Below are 13827 nucleotides of genomic sequence, written 5' to 3'. Positions count from 1 at the left end.
GGGGCCTTGGGCTGCCCCTGGTTGTAGGGTGTGGTCTGAGGTTGGCCCTTCTGGTATCCGCTCCAACTGCGACCAGTTTTTTTTCTTCTCTGCCTCTCCACCCATTTGGCTCCAATCTCCACCGCCTCGATTACAGTTTTAGGCTTCCCATCTAGGATGTATCTTTCTATTTCCTCAGGAACACCCTCTAAGAACTGCTCCATTTGCATTAGGAAGGGCAAATCTTCTGGAGATTTAACACTTGCTCCTGATATCCAGGCATCCCAATGTTTCACAATGTGGTAGGCATGTCGGGTGAATGACACGTCTGGTTTCCACCTTAGGCTCTAAATCGCCCAATGGGAATGCTTGGGTGTTAGCCCCATTATGACTCTTGCCTTGGTTTTAAACAGTTCATACTGGTTTGTGTTCCTTAGGCATTTCAGCCGCCACCTCAGCTAAGGGTCCACTGAGCTGTGGCCTCAGCTCTACCATATATTGGTCTGTAGAGATGCTGTACCCAAGGTAGGCCCTTTTGAAGTTTTCTAAGAGGCCTCGGTATCATCGCCTGCCTTGTAGGTGGGGAACTTTCTTGGATGGGAAGTGGTACCTGGAGAAGGATTGCTAGGGTTTGTTGGGATATTCTGCTGAGCCTTTGCCTTCTCCATCTCCAGTGCATGCTTCCTCTCTTTCCTTCTCCTCCAGTTCTTTCTCCTTTGCCTCCATTTCTTTTTCCCTTGCCTCCATAGCTCTCCTGTGGGCAGCCTCTTTGTTCTTTTCTGCTTCCATAGCTCTCCTGTGGGCAGCCTCTTTGTTTTTTTTCTGCCTCTTTCGCTGCCTCTATTTCTTTGTCCTTTGCCTCCATTTCTCTCCTGTGGGCAACTTCTAGGGCTTTTTCTGCCTCTTTTTCTGCCTCCAGTCTGGCTAACTCCAATTTGTGTTGTGTCTTGGTTTCTGTCATCTTTGCCTCTCTGTTTTTAACTAACTTTACACCCGAGAGTTAGAAATAAAACAAACAAACAAAAAACTTGGCTTGTAAAATTTTGCTGTGCTGTAATATGATACCTATATTCTCTGATAGTGATTGTCAGCCTACAGAAAAATCCTTTAAAAAAAAAAAAACCCCTAACACCTTTGTCTCCAGGCAAATAGACAGAAAACCCCTCTAGTTGCTCTTAAGTGTAAAAAAAAAAAAAAAAAAAACTTCTTCAGGTCTGTGAAGACTTATGAATTTCCCTGCAGGAGGTTAACTACCCTGCCTTTAGGTAGAGAAAACTCCAGCTCACAAAAGACAATTCCCTTTTGTCTCCGCTCTGGCTCCCAAGCAGAGACAAAAATACCCCAAACCTCTAACTGCTTTCAGCCGAAAACCTGCTTTCCAGCAGTCCAAAGGAAAAAAAAATTTCCTTTTTAAAATCTGTGCTTCTTGTTCAAAAAATCAAAATCTTAAAAAAACAAACAAACAAAAAAAAACAACCCCAAAAACTAACACCTTTGTCTCCAGGCAAATAGTTTGGATACCAGTCAAATGGAATGTTTGTATCTTAAGATTCCATGGCAGTTGGGAGTGACAGTTGGGCAGTACAGGACAGAGAGGGGAGACCTAGAGTCCCATTGCCTCTCCCATGCTGACCGACTGGGCTGGAGTCTCATAGCACTGCGGGGCATTGCGTATATCCAAACAAATCAGCATCACCAGGTTTCACACTCCCTGCTGTAGGGCACAGGACCTGTTTTCCCCTCAGGACAGAAGAGGCTTTTCCTGCCTCACCGGCATTAGCTGCCATCCAACAACTGTCTTGCATTTTAGAGGCAGCCAGAACAGCATACTGGCTGGACCAGCGGCACTTGGCCCAGAAGTGTCAGACGGGACTGCACCCGAACAGAGGCCACTGGGTGGATAATGATTTTGTGGGGGAAATGGGAGGGCAGTGTATGTGGGCAACATTGCATGCCAGGAAGGTCCAGTGGCAACCTAAACTCAAAGGGGCTGTTGACTGTGTGGGTAGATTAAGCAACATCATCTGAGAGATGGTCTCTGAGAGAATGCACTGGCTGTGGCTTAGGAGACCTGAAAGGAAGAAAAGAGTACTGAGGGCTTAAAGTGTGTACAGTTGAGGAAGGATGGTCCTATAATTAGGGTGCTAACCTGGGACTCCCCATTCTGCCACAGACTTCCTATGGGACCACTTATCTTTGTGCCTTGGTTGCCTCTAGCACTTCCCTACCTCACAGGGGTGTCGTGTGGATAAATACACTAAAGATTGTGAGGCATTCAGATACCACGGTAATGGGGGCCATATAAGTACCTATGATTAGAGCTGGTCGGGATTTTTCTATTAGAATAACAAAAATACCCTTTTCCCCCCCGATAGGCAGTGGTATCAGTGCACCAGCAACCAACTCTTGTCAAGTTTTCTGTAGGCATTAGAGCAAAGGAGTGTTTAAGGAAGGATTTGAAGGAAGATAATGAAATATCTTTGTGGATGTTTATGGGGAAGCTCCTCCCAAATGTGAGGGGCTGCATGGAGAAAGCATAAAGGTGCTTGTTTGAAAATTTGACAGGTAGGTGATGGAAGCTGGAGTCAGCATTTTGATAATGAATGAGAGATTATAGGAAAGGTGTGGATAGGCCACAAAGAAGCTTAAAAGTGAAAATAGGCAGCTGATAGTTGATGCAATAGAGAAGGGGGAGACAGCAGAGGGACACAAAGAGAGAGAGGACATGATCAAAGTAATGGGCTACAAAAATGATCTTTGCTGCAGCAATCTGAGTAGATACGAGCAGGCAAACTTGTGCTTGTCAAGGTGTGACCTTAAGACTACCCCAATGCCAGATGGTGCACTGTTGTCATGATATATACCCAAAATGTGGCACGTAACATCTCACTGGAATACTAATAACTCACTGATCATTAATATTCTTGTGTGATGCATGTACAGTTAACCACAAAGAACTTTACAGATGTGCTGTAAATATGTGACTAAAATATATTTCAACCAGACAGATTAGAGGGAATTAAGAAACAAGCTTTCTCCAGACAAGCTAAAGAGGCCAGCACCTCAAACCATGTGTGGCCAAGTTCAATACGCTATTCATATCAGAGGTTGCAGGAAGAGATCATTAGCATTGTAAAAATAATCAGTGCGGGAGGAACCGGAAGGATGTCTACACCCAGCAGGGGAAAGGAACTTTATATGGGGATACCCTTCAAAAGAATACAATTCAAAGGTTTACTGGACTATCATGAAAGGAGGAGCCAACTCCTAAGTTATCCTTCATGTAAGGAAACAAAGGAACTAAGCACTTTGAGCTCTGTGAAGGGTCCTGGCTAAAAACTGGTCAGCCATGTTGGACAAATGGTAAGAAAAACATTGAACAATTCATTGATCAATTGAAGTCTTAGAAGCATTCTTATTTTTGTTGGCTTGTACGCATTTCTATCATGATTCCTTATGCTTGATATCACTTAAACCTATGTCTTTTTAATGAAATTTACTTTTACTATAAACCAACTCAGTGCTTTGATTAAGATAGTGTTTGTTAACCCCAGGTAAGGTAATAAGTTGCTGTGTACTGTCTCTTCAACAGAGCAACAAATCTGATAAGGTTTTGTGAGTGTTACAGTAAGAAGGGAGCTGTGCATAGTAGAAAGATTTCTCTGAGGAATTTGGGATTTACTAATTATTACCTGCTATGCAAGGTTTGGACTGGCAAAGTCCTGAAGAATTTGCTGGCAGAGCAGACAAGTTGGTATGTCAGGGAGCTGACACATAGCTTAGCAATAGCAAAGCTCTCACTTGCCGAGGCTGAGAGTGGTAACACAGTAACTCACAATTCTGGGAACCCCAGGAGATCAGGATGTTGTAGTAATCAAGTCATGAGGGGATGAGAACCTGGATGAAAGTTTTAGCTGTGTGGACGGATAGAAAAGGCCATGTCTTAGAGGTGTCTTACAAAAAAAAAAATCTGCACCATTTAGACCATCTGGATGTGATGAGCTAGAGAAAATCTAGAGTTGAAGAAGACATCCAGGTTATGGGCCCAAGCAACAGAAGTATGATCCCTAATAACTTCTTACATAGTCCCCTTTATTCATGTCTTGAAAGTGGTGGCACTGACCAGTGATTCTGGGAAATGAATTTCTTTCCAAGAAATTTTTATCATAGACTTCAGTGGGCTTTCAATCGGCCCCTGATTGTTGTCTGCTGCCCATTTGGCTTCTGTTTAATCATGTTTATTATTTAGGTACTTGTACTTCTGGTTCTCAAATAATATTTTGAAGAGATATTGGACTTGGGAGAGAGCAAGCAAGGTATAACAGGGGCAGGGGAGGAAATAACTTGGCTTGGACACTGAAACTGCCCATTCACTATGCATATGGTGTAACAATCTTGCTGACATCATTGTTTGTGTCAAGTGGTATTACCATAGCATTTTGAACCCTGCAGGTCAGTGAACCAGGAAAAGTCGGAGATTGAGTATATTTGAGATCTTCTAGCTCATCTACAGAACTATTTAAATAATTTTAAGACCAGAAGTGGTCAAATAATATGGTGATGAGCACAATGTTATCAGTCAGGAAAGTAGAAAAATGGGGAGATGGATAAGTTATAGCTGGTTGACAGATCTTTGTATTTTTGACCCTCTTGGGCAATGATTTTTTGGCCTCTTTTTCCATGGGTGATGTTTTCCTTTTGGAAATTGTTGGAGGAATGAATGGTCAGTGAGTGTGAGCCTATTGAAGGATAGAGAATGAAACTTCTTCCCTTCCTAAGGATTCCACAGAATTCATTCGCTGAGGGAGGAACAATGGCATTCACAGGAGGAACAGTCTCCAGAAGTCCTTCATCTTCTACATCACCGGATGATTCAGTTTTCAGAGTATTGGAGAGCTTTTGACAAGTAAGCTGAGTCAGATGACCCAATTTTAGGGGAACATACCTTTTTATTCCTCAGTTCAAACCAAGCCTCCTGAGTGATTTGACATTCCTGAACAAAGGGAAAAGAAATGAGTCACCCTCCCTATTAATGTGGAGTATCTGGAACCTGAGAGAGATATGGGCTCACTCTGTTTCACTGCCATCTGTCCCTAAAGACGGGGTTGCATTTTTTTTCCATCACCCTATCCTAGCTTCCCTTTTAGATTCTGGAGCTTTGTAGAGTTTGAAACCACTCCAGACCCTGGTGTCCTTTGTTCATCTCTTAATCGTGGCTATGCATAATTCCAGACCTTGATAATGAAAAGGCACAGAAAATACTGCAAGGTCAGGTCTAGATAAGAATATGTTCAGTACAATGTGCACCCTTCTGGGTTGCTGAGATTGTCAAGGAGGTTCACTAAGTGTCTGACAGGGGTGGCTGCACAGTTTCATTGTTAGACTTGACAGATGTACCTTTAAACAAAGACTTGCTTGAAAGAATATGTTCTGATCAAATTGTGCTTGACACCTTGAAAATATTGCACGCGGTCTTCAGTGATTTGGTGTTGGGGGTGAAAGTAGAAAAGTTAGTTCCGAATCCTGCTCAGCTTCTGACATTTTTAGAGGCTTTTTTGGATTCTAGATGGGCTCTTGTTTGTCTGCTTCAAGAGAGATTTATTTAATCCTTAGAAGGCAATGCTAGCTGTGAGGTGTTGAAGCAGCCATTTGATGAAATTTTTCATCTGGGTTACTAGGACTGGTGGCTTCAAGCACTGTTGTGAGGGTTTGCTTGCGTGCACTTAAGGATAGGGTTAACTCACTTTGCATCTGAGAAATTCAGACTTGCTAGAGAGAGTGGTTCACTGAAGTGAATCTTCAAAGGTTACCTAATAATAGAAAAGTTCCATATGTACCATTTCCGAAGGGTAGCACAATTATTGGTCAGGACTTTTAATGATCCCTTTAATGGGGAAGCATTATGTGGGAGAAGTGTCAAGTTACCTGTGGAAGTCAGTAGATTAGCAGAATTCCAAAAGTCTTTGTGTAAATGTTTCTTCCAATATGACTGAGGAGATATTGATAATCTTTGGAGATTGGTCCTCAGAGTATCTCTAAGCCTCAACTGTCATGGATTCATTGGCTTTTGACAGTTATTTTAGGGCTGAAATTGGTCCAGTGTGATTATTGTGGAGAGGAGATGCATTTTTGGCTGTACAGTGTCCAGGTCATATTTTATAAAACAGTAATTTGTGTTTACACTGTGCCTGGATGGAAAATCATGACTTAACAAATAGATATGTGTCAGGAGAGAGTGGCTGGCCCTATGAAGGGCAAATGGCAAAATTCAGAGGCCAGTTAAGAATTGAAATAGGGGTATGATTCTCGCACAGGAGTCAAAGGGAGGCTTTCCAGATTAAAACATGGAGCTCAGCAGGTGACTGTGTCTGTTCCATCCTCCAGAGGGACTGCACCCAATTTGACCACTCCAGGTCAAACCACTGATTGTTTAATCAGATTTATTATGAAGGGTCTTGTGTTTCTGATTGTGAAATAAATATTTGGATATTGGATGAGAGCGCGAGAGAGCAAGCAAGACATGAGGGCAGGGAGGAGATAGTTTAGTTTGGACACAGCAAGTACAAATTCATCACACACATAACGATGCAACTGCTTTGCTCCTGTCATTACTTATGACAAGTTGTGATGAAAATCTGGCTCTTCTGAATAAGTGATTTCTTGTGCGGTGGGTGCAGCTGGATCAATCACCAGGAGACGATTGGGGCAGCTGGAAGGGGAGATGGGAGGGCACATCATCCAAGTGAAAATTTCATTTAGCACTTTCCAAACGGCTATTACAAGTTTCAGTTCAGTACTAAGTTTGGCAGTGGAGGAAAGTGTCTGATGGACCTAATTCTGAAGCAGTACAGCAATGAAATGAAATAAAGAAGAGTTGAAACTGCTAGAGGCCAGTTGATGGATCTGATGGAGATTACTGCAGTTTGCATTGGGAATTTCAATGCTTGTCAGGCTTCTTTACTTTCCAGTCAGTTCAAAATGAGGAGAGAATTCCCCAGTTTGCTCCAACTTGCGGAGTTCAGCATCTCTGCTGAAGTGGGATGGTTTGGTTCAATGGCTGGTGTGGAGTGTACTTGCAGGAAATGACACCAGCAGCCATATTTTGTAAGTCAATGGAATCAGAAGAAAAGGGGACTGAAGAGGAAGCAAGAAGAAAAGAGAAAGGATAAAAGGAAAACCTACTGACAGAAGGAATAGTAGTAAAATTCGAGGAAATTTAAGAGGAAAAAAGTAGCACAACTTTTGAATCTACCCTCTGTTTAGGAGGAGAATTGTTGTTTGTGAGTTTCTGGTTTCAGTGTCAGAAATAAAATCCCTAACAAACCCCTAAAGGGTATTCATGCCTGCGAAGGGATATCACAGGACAACCCCTTTGGAAAAATAATTTTTCCTAGAACATTTTTTTTCTCATTAACTTGGCATTAAAGTATCTGAGTCGCATCCATTTCAAATCAATGGACAGAATCCCAAGGACTTCCAGGATGTTCTCTAAAGCTCTAACTGCTATGAACCACAACCAGATTGTCTTCTATTTAATCCTAATTATTATTTAGGTTCGTGTTTTTGATTCTGAAATATACATATGGATACTGGCCTTGAGAGAGGGTGAGAGACCAACGTATGATGGGGGCAGAGAGGAGACAGTTTGGCTCTGACACTACAATTGCATATTCATCACTCATACTATGATATACTGATGTTACTCCTGTCATTGGTTATGTCAAGCTGGGGAGCCTAGCAACCACAGCGTAGTATTTTGAATCCTCCATCCAGTGAAGCAGGGCTGGCTAGACCCATGGAGCATATTGGAGACACAAGAGTGCTTTGAGAGTGTTATTTTAATAGTTTCATTACCAGAAGTGCTCAGGCACCATGGTGAGGAGGACAGTGTACAATGTAGGTCAAAAGAGAGACAGAGATGGACAAGTAATAGTTGGATAATAAGGGAGTGATGGATGGATAGAAAGAGGGGGTTTTGGTATACTGTGGTAGTTTTGGCCAATTTGCACATAGATTTCTTTGGACTTTTATTCTTAAAATGCTGGATTAATGGATGGGTTGTGTGAGTCTAGGCCTGTTTCATCTAAGCGTTCAAGGGTAGAGAGTGAAACTTCTCCCCCTCCTGAAGATACTGTATGATACATTGTGTTGTGTAATGAGCTCTGGAACTCAGCTGAGGAATTGTCTCCAGAAGTTTACTTTATCATGTCCTTAGGTGATTCAGTTCTGATATCATCTTCTCCTCCTTTCTTCTGGAGATTCTGGAACCCGTAAGAAAGTTATGGGCTCACACTCTTTCAGCACCATCTGTCCTTTAGGAAGAAGAAGCCTTTATATAGCTTCTTACATTTGACTTTGTTTTCCAGCATCACATCCAAGACTGCATTATGTTCTCTGGAGTTTTGAGAATTTGAAACCACTCCAGAATCCAATGCTCTTTGGTCACTCCTTGCTCTATGCAATGAAATAATCTACATCTTAGTCATTAAAAGATTGGGAAGCAGGGACCATTTTCAGCATAAAGTAATCCTTTCTGGGCTCGTGGCATCCTCAAGAAGGGTCACCAAGTGTCTGACATTGATGTCCACACACCATCAGTGCCAGACTTCACAGGTATAACTGAGATAATTGGCCTGAAAGAACATGAGACAATTCAACTGTGCTTCTCACCCTCCAACTATCGTACTCCATCTTCAACATTGTATAGCTGAGGCTGAAAGTGGGAGAGTTACACCTGAATCCTACTGAGCTTCTGACATATTGGGGGGCTTTTCTGGAGCCTAGAAGGGCCCTTGCTTATCTGCTTCAAAAGAGGTTCTTGGATCTTTAGAAGGCAGAGCTGGCTGTGAGAGATCAAAATAGCAGTTTAATGAGATTTTTCTTATGGGTCCTGGCACTGTTGACTTCAAGCACTTTTGTGATACTGTGAGGTTTTGTATGTGTACAGTTCCAGGGTGAGTCAATTCATCAAAGAGGCCATCAGTTCAGTCTAGAAATTGTCATGAGACCTGCTCAGATAATAGTTTCATACCTGATGAGGGTGCAGTGGTTCTCATTCACATCACAAGATTGCTGATTTTCAATAAAACATTCATAAGTTACCTAAATTTACAAAATATTTATAATGTTTGACCCAAAATCTGGTGAGGACTTTTAACCCCTCAGTTTGGAGGAGATGGAAAAGAGACAATGAACCTCTTCCTTATAGAGACCTGGGTAGTTAATAATTGTTAGAGCTTTTTCCACAATCCCCCCGCTGAGATCCTCTTTTCATAAATACAAAAAGTCTGTCTCCCTCATTATGAGGAACTTATTAGCGCAAAGGGAGATGAAGCTTGACAATTCCTTCTGCAGATTTTAGTATCTTGAGACCAGATTTGCAAAAGTGTTTAGCTCACATTTTGTGTGAAAACTAGAAGACCAGATTTACAAAATATATCTGCAAATGACTCCTGAGCTCTTTTAAATGTATGACCAAAAGTATCACGCTAGGAACTAATCCGGGCGAAGCACTTTTGAAAATGTGGCCCCAATTATGCATCTTGAGAAACTGAAAATCTAACCTAGAGCTATTTTGAAAATCTGGCATTTTCTGTGTTCAGTGCAGTACCTGCAACCACCAGGAGAGAATTGTGACAGCTAGAAGGAGAGATGGAAGGCTGCATTATTACAGAGAATATATTACTTGAAATCTAGAAATGGCTAATATGTGTTCTAGTTGGACACCAACTGTGCCAGTGCAGGCGGCTTCTGTTTTGAAAGTTGCAGAGCATTGTATCCATACAAGTGAAAGGAAAAGAGGAAAGCAAAAGAAATAAAGGCCACTAGAAGGGAGCTAATAGAGACACTGCAGTTCGCAATTGGAATTTCAGTGATTCGAGGATTCTCTCTCTGTGGAATTCAGCTTTGTGGGAGTTTAAAGATTGGAAACAACTTCTAGTTCTAATCAGTTCATAAGGAGGAGTAAGAGTCACTTAATCCACCAAACCTGTGCTAAAAATGGAGCTAAGCATTGTAACAGAGAAAACAGCACTAACTTATTCTCATCCAGCTATTTAGTGAACAAAATCTCATTCCCGCCAAAAAATGTGAAGAGGAAATTATTCAGCTAATTTGTAAGAAAAATGCATTTTTCAGTGATTTTTATTTGCAGAAAACAGTATGTGCGGCTCTTTCGCCCACTGCAGTAGTTAATACCTTCCCTTCAGATACATTGGAAGACCAATGATTTTTGGAAGAGTTTACACCGTTATATCGCTCCTATTTTCATTTAAGTGTAGGAAACAGAATGTCTACCTCCATGTAAGGAACAAAGCAACTCAATGGGAGAAGTGAAGCTCCCCACTGCCTCCTGCAGTTATCAGCTTCTTGGAAAGAGGCACATGGCCCCTTCAATCAGCAAAACTGGTTTGGGAGAGCTACAGCGGGAGATAAGAGCCATAAAATAGTAAGTCAATATAAAAGCTCTTCAAGTCTTTGCCAAAATGTCTCTTTAAAAGTGATTGAAGAGACACTGATGGGTTCTGGAGATTGGTCCTTCGCATCTGGTTAGGACTTGCCCAGGCACTTTGGATGGAGTTGCTTAAGGCTGAAATCAACCCACTTGGACAATCCTGGGCAGGAGATAGAAAATCATGGCTTCAGTTCAATGTGAGGTGTGTATTTGGAAGGAGAAAAGATCTGTCCCACGAGGCGAGCTGAGAAAATTCTGAGACCAGGTAAGACTTGAAAGAGGGCACATTTACCACACAGGTCAAATGGCACTTTTCCAACTAGGAATAAGGAGCTGGGCATGAGGCAGTGTTCCTCATCCCCACTTGGAGACTGAAAGACCGTCATGTTGGGAGGTGCTTGCAGCATTCCACAACTGATTTTCCTAATTAAAGTGTAGGAAAGAGTCTACGCTGTTCTATGGAAGGAATTAAGCAACTGAAAGGGAGAAATGAAGCTCCCCACTGCCTCCTGCACTTGTTAGTGTCTCAGAATGAAGAGTGTGGCCCCTTTAATCAGCGGGAGAAGCTAATGGTGGTGAAAAGGGGATGGGAAGCCGCACCATCGCAAGTAGAAATTTCCTTTGACATTTGGCAAAAGGGCTTCCAGTTGTTTCAATCAAAACTCAAGAGGAGAAAAGCAGCTGATGGACTTTTTGTTTCTGAGGCTGCACAACACTCAAGTGGAAGGAAAGGAGGAATGTTCAACCGACAGATGCGGGTTGAAGGATCTAGTGGAGCCAGCTGCAACTTAGTGTTGTTTAAAGGATTGTAAAGTTTTATTTTCTCTCTGTGCCGCTGAACAGATTTGTGGAAGCTGGAAGCCTGGCAACCAGCTCCAGGAAAGCAAGTCGTTGTGTGAGAGGAGTCAGGTTGCTCTTCCCAGTGTGGATTTCAGCATGTGTGTAGGAATTAAGGGCTCAAGCCAAAAGCTGGTGAGGAGTGGAATGGGTAGATAGCACGGTGGTAGGTCGATGTTTCGCAGTGGATGGAAGGAAATGAAAGACAAGAGAAGGAATAGGAAAAGAGAAAAAAGCATAGGTGTAAGAGAAGAAATGAAAGGCAAGGAATTGAAAATCAGGGAATTAGTGGGCCGGCGGAAGCATTTGACAAGCACAAGAAGGGAGAAAAGAAAGTAAGACTTACCGGAGCATTGGAGGAAACTCTGTCTTGTCTGGGAATCTCAGCTGGGGGCAAGGAACCCCTTTCCAAGCAAGTTCCTTAGTACATTCCTCAAGTCTTTGCCTAAATGTCTCTTCTAATGTGACTGAGGAGACACTGATGGGCGCTGGAGACTGGTCCTTTGTGTCCAGTTAGGCCTCGCACATCACTCCATGCACTTTGGATAGAGTTGCTTCAGGGCTGAAAATCAACCCTGTCGGGAATTCCTAGGCAGGAGATGGTGTTTGACCATCCTTTTGTCCTGTGGATGTTTTAGGAAGCCCGACTTTCTGCACTTCCATTCTTGCAGAAAAAGAAAATAATGGCTTCAAAGTGCGGTTTGTATTTGGAAGGAGAAATGGTCTGTCCTGTGAAAGGGAGCTGAGAAAATTCCAAGACCAAGACAGACTTGAAAGAGGGCACATTTACCACACTGGGCACAAATGGCATTTTTTCAACTAAGAATAAGGAGTTGGGCATGAGGCAGTGTTCCTCCTCCCCATTTGGAGATGGGAAGACTATCAAGTTGGGAGCAGCTTACAGCATTCCACAGCTGATCTGATTTCAGTAGCTGGAAGAATCTATTTTGTTCCGTGGAAGGAACTAAGCAACTCAGAGGGAGAAATGAAGCTCCCTACTGCTTTGTGCACTTCTTGGAATACTGGTCTATCAGAAGGTGAGTCTTTGTGCGGCCTAAAGGGGAGATCAGACAGTGCATGATCACATGTGGTTATTTCCTCAGAGTTTCCAAAGGGCTTCTACTGGTTTTGATCTAATATCTACAAGAGGAAAGGTTTTGGTGGGCTCTTCTAATGTGGCTTGAGAATATTTAAATAGAAATAAAAAAAGAATATTAAAGTGACAAAAGCCAATTGAAGGATCTGGTAGAGTCTGTTGCTTCTTGTACTCAGGATTCTTATTGTGAAGGTTAGGAGCTCCATGGGATCTGGAAGATTTTGAATCAGCACAAGTAGACCGATAGATTATGTAATTTTGAGAGTTGAAATTATTCAGAGAACGGGTTAAGAGGACTGCAAAACCAGTAGAGGCCATTTGAAGGTGTCTGACATTACTGCAATTTTCACTATAAATTTGTAATGCTTGTGAAGTTTCTTTCTTTCCCTGTGGTACTGAGTTCTTCTGTGGGGGCTAGGGGATTCGAAATGGGACTTAGTCATTCATTTCAATGAGGAGGATTAAGATTTCCCTGTTACACCCAACTTGCGGAGTTTAGCTCTTTTTCAGGAAATGGTGATAAGTGTGTAGTGGCTAGAATTTTAAGTGGCAGTCATTTTTTCTGTGGAAAGAATAAAATGAAAAGAAGAAAAGTGATGGGACACTAGATAGGGAGGGCTCTGAGTTACTACAGAGAATTTTTTCCCAAGTATCTGGCTGGTGGGTCTTGCCCACATGCTCAGGGTCTAACTGATTGCCAAATTTGGGGTCGGGAAGGAATTTTCCCCTGGGTCAGATTGGCAGAGACCCTGGGGGTTTTTCGCCTTCCTCTGCAGCATGGGGCACGGGTCACGTGCAGGTTTAAACTAGTGTAAATGGTGGATTCTCTGTAACTTGAAGTCTTTAAACTATGATTTGAGGACTTCTGTAACCTCTGGCTCAGTTACTGGTCTATAACAGGAGTGACGTTCTGTGGCCTGCAACGTGCAGGACGTCAGATTATCATGATGATCCCTTCTGACCTTAAAGTCTATGAGTCTATAAAAATATAGAGAAGAGAAGAAAGGACGACAGAGGGAAAAAATCCGAGAGTTCAATATTTTAAAAAAAAGGAAACAAAATTTTGAGAATTTTTTAAATAAAAAAGAATAAGTAAGACATAGTGGGGCTGTCTTATCCGGGATTCACAGATTGGGACAAGGAAGTAGTTACCTGTGGAGGTGAGTAACCCCACCTAAATTCCTGAAGTCTGTTTCTAAATAGTTCTTGTAAAATAATTGAGGAGACACTGATAGCCTTTACAGTTTAGCTAGATATGAGGTAATTTTTTAAAATTTAATGCTGAACAACGATAACATGACTGCTAATTTAATGGGAAATAATTAGGCTATAACTGAACTTTTGGATAACACTATGCGTGTCTAACTTTAAGACATCTTTCTTCAAAGCACTGACTAGAGAGATTCAGGTGCTTCATGTGTGTCATGAAGAATTAAATGAATTGAAAGCTTGTGTCAAAAAG

The sequence above is a fragment of the Caretta caretta genome, chromosome 4, assembly GCF_965140235.1.
Source record: "Caretta caretta isolate rCarCar2 chromosome 4, rCarCar1.hap1, whole genome shotgun sequence".
NCBI classification, from domain to species: Eukaryota; Metazoa; Chordata; order Testudines; family Cheloniidae; genus Caretta; species Caretta caretta.
Note: the sequence above shows the minus strand (reverse complement) of the source record.